This window comes from Cynocephalus volans, chromosome 2 (assembly GCF_027409185.1).
Source record: "Cynocephalus volans isolate mCynVol1 chromosome 2, mCynVol1.pri, whole genome shotgun sequence".
Lineage (NCBI taxonomy): Eukaryota > Metazoa > Chordata > Mammalia > Dermoptera > Cynocephalidae > Cynocephalus > Cynocephalus volans.
The window spans coordinates 128,853,346-128,857,404 of record NC_084461.1 but is presented as its reverse complement, the minus strand read 5'-3'; positions in this window follow the sequence as shown (position 1 = coordinate 128,857,404).

Below are 4,059 nucleotides of genomic sequence, written 5' to 3'. Positions count from 1 at the left end.
CCCCTCCAAACCTGGGAGCTCCATGAAAGTATCTGTTATGTGAAAGCTCTTGATTTTTATTTCATGTTAACTAATAGAAATATTTAAAAATATATATTGTATGTAGTCATCTGTGAGTTGGAATTGTCTTACATGTTCATTACATATCAGCCTCTAAAACACTCTTAGCAATGGTTGTCTCTGGAGTATCATATTATGTGCCAATATCAGGGTAGATATTCTTCCACTGTCTACTTTATACATTGCTTTATGTTTGATGTTTCTGCAGTGCAGGTACTGCTTTTATAACTAAAAACCTCACAAATACATACAGCATACTTTCACTAGCCTTATATTAGGAAGATCTAAACCAAAGTGAGTTTCCAGACCATTCCAGACTGGAACTAGTTCCAGGAGTTTGGCCTAGCTTTGGTTTTGTTACCAATCTCAAGAATCTTGAGTTTAGTGGAGACTGCTGGGCTCATCTAGATAATGATAATGGACTCATCTAGATAATGTTTTGGACTAGGATTTCTGCAGTTTTGAGATGCTTCTGGCCATGTTTGGCCATATGAGTCCTGGGGGGTGGAAGCAGGGTGTTGGGAGAGAAAAATCATTTCTCATTTCCATGATGTACTAAGAAGCTGTAGAGAAAATGAATACCCAGATCATCATTCATTCACTCATTCATTCATCAATGGTATTGTGATTGTTTATTATGTACTAGGCCTTGACAATACTGAGATAGTTTCATGGAGCTCCCAGCTATAGAGGTGACACAGAAGTAAACTATCATGAATTAGTGTGAAAAGTGGTGCAATGAAGGTCAGCACATGATGCCTTGGGAATCCCTACTGGAGGTCAGGGGAGACTTCTCTGAACATGCAGCACCTAGACTGTATTTTGAGGCAAGAGTAAGAGGAATTAGCCTAGCAAAGAAATGGAGGGAAGAGTGCAGGCTGAGAACCCACAGGTGCGAAGGCATGAAGGGTGGGGAGGACCTGGGACCTTCTGGGGACTGCCTGTCTAAACTGGGCAGAGGGTGTGTGAAAGGTGTGTCAACCTTCAGGGCTGGAGTATGGGCAGCCACCTGATTATTAAGTGCTTGGCAAACAGGCTGGGACACCTGGGCTCCATCTTAAAAGCAATTGAGAGCCAATGACAAGTTTTAAGCTAGGAAGCAACAGAGATTCCCTTTAGATTTGGGGGCTATTAACATATTTATGTCAACAAATATTTTCAGTCAGAGTTTTCACTTTATGTCTCCTTGAATCTATGAATCAAGGGATAAAAACACTGTGCCTTTAAGTGAAAAGAAGTAGCAGATTGTTTAAAAAAAAAAAATAAAGTCTAGAAAATGGTGGCTGGAAACTGTAGTTAACATAAAAACGTATCTAAGTTTTGTAGCTTCCTGTGCTGCTTGATTTTAGAGACATTTCATGACATGTTATACACAGCCTGCAAGTTAATTAAGCTGTTGATTTGGAAGGTTGCTGGTAAATTCCAAGCCAGTTTCGAGGGCGTGTATGTGCTCTGTGTGGGGAGCTGGTTAAAGGCATCCATAACATTATGATAATCCCGTTGAATACTGCTAGGGTTCCAGCTGGCAATTCATTGCATTCCCACATCATTACCCACTAAGAGCCTTGCTTCCTGGAAAGGTAGGTGAATACTCAGTTAATAGGAGGAGAATCAACATATTCAATTTGGTAAGAACTTGTCTCTCCCCATCTCAAAGGGGGAATGGGAAAAGTCAGTGGTTTTTGAGAGGGGAAGAGAGAGGGCAGGGAGGAGCAGCCTGGGGTGACTGGGGAGCCGTCAAAGTCCCACAACTGCTGTAGAGGAGAATTTTCAGCCCTGGAGCTGGGTGATCTCATTTGCTGCTACATATGCATTCACTCTTGCTTTCCTGGCCTTTTTGCCATGAGGACATGTGTATCTGCTGAATGTGTAAATGTGCCTCAGGGAGGCTGTGAGGATTTTAGAGACAGACTAAGCAGGATTAAAATTCTACTCTGCAATTTATTGAGCTGTGAGAGCTTGGGAAAGTTGCTTACCCTACCTCATCTGATTTCAGAATGCCTACCTGGCATGGGCTTTCGTGAGAATTAAATGAGATGAGATATTTATGTATAGTGTCATAGCCTGTTCTGGCTGCTATAACAAATCCCCCAAACTGGGTGGCTTATAAACAACAGAAATTTATTGCTCACAGTTCCAGAAGCTGGGAAGCCCAAGATTAAGGGGCCAACAGATTTGGTGTCTGGTCTTTGGCTAATAAACGGCATCTTCTTCCTCTGTCCTCACATGGAGGCTGATAATCACATAAACCCATTCATGAGCAAGCAGCCCTCATGACCTAATCACCTCTGAAAGGTCCCACCTCATGCTACCATCGCCTTGGGGCTTAGGATTTTAAAATGAATTTGGGGGGAATACAACATCCAGACCATAGCACACAGTGACTGGCACTTTACTGATGTTCAATAAATGTTTATTTCTTTCCCAACCCTGAACCGAAACTACCTTCAAGTGGGTTTCCACAGGAGTAGCCATTTATGCTTAGTTTTCACACATGTTTAGGGAAGCAGGAACACGGGTAGCAAAATGACCTGCATTCCAATCCTGGTGTTAGAACTCACTCTGAAGTCACTCAATATTTTTGAGACTTACGTTCCTTCTCTATGACATGGAAATGGTGATGCCCAATAGTTCCTGTACCTTCTACAGTCATTGTGAGAATTTAGTGAAGTGAAGCAAGGATTCTCAAACTTTGAATGCATCAGAATCACCTGAGGAGCTTGTTAAAGCACGAATTGCTAAGCCCATCCCCAGAGCTTCTGATTCAATAAATCTGGGTGAGGCCTGAGAATATCCATTTTTAATCAGTTTCCAGGTGACGCGGATGTGATGGTCCAGAACCACACTTTGAGAACAGCGCCTGGCACACGGTAAACACTAGGTGGATATGAGCTTCTATAGCCCTTCATATTTTGGAGCAGGGCTAATATTGTAGACACCACTACTTGGCTACAATTTTCATTTTAGGGTCTTTATTTTGGCTATGTCAATAATTGCTTGATTTTTAATTTATATAGAATGAATATAAACATTGAGGAGGAGGGATTTTGTATGTTAGGGGGTTAGAATCCACAAATCATTGTTGCTGAGAACATGTGAGTGACCTAGATACAGGAATGAGGGGCCAGATGACCAAGTGCCAGTGTAGTTTCATCAGCCTGGCCCTCTTGAGGCACGCCTGGATTAAAAAACAAATTCAGCTGCTGCATAAGATTCTACCCAGCATTGAGGGCATGTTTTGGGGAGATTGGGGGAAATGATAGGAGATTTCCATAGGCCAGAGTCTTCTTTGGTGACTTGTAAAAACCCACCATCCCCAGGGCTTTTAAGTATTTGAAGGATGGACCTTTCCACTGAGGAAATCATAGGCCCTGACTATTTTGGAAGGCAGGTGACAAAGATAAGGGGCATGGTGACACCTCTGCCACTTAATGAGAAGTTTGAATTACAGATCTAAAATTAACAGCTTCTTCTCCTTCCACCCACCTGTATTTCAACCTTCCTTTGTTGTTGTTTCTCAGAGCAATCGAGTCTCAAAAAATGCTACCTGGATGTGCAAACCCTTCAGACACAGTGGTGTTGGGCAAGGCTGGAACTCAGCATTATGTCAGGGTTAAGGGCCCAGGTTCTGGGGTCAGATGGGTGGGACCACCTCTTCACTTCTCAGCTTGGAGAATGTGACCTCAGCAAGTGTCCACCATTTTTCTCACCTAATACTTATTTCAAATTGTTTTTGTGAGAGTTAATCAGATACGTATGTAAGAACTGAACAAATGACAACTATTGTTACTTTGGGGGATTTTTAAGTGTTTGTTATTGGAATCCACTCCTGCATGATCTCCCTGAACTCTTTTCTAGAATCATTCATCCATGTTCAGTTGGTTTGTGGGGCCCAGATTTTCCACTTTCTCTGACTTGTTTATGGGACTTTGGACTGAAAGGGAAGGGAAGAGCCTTTTGTATGTGGCCTGGGGAAAGGAATGGGAGACAAGGACAGTG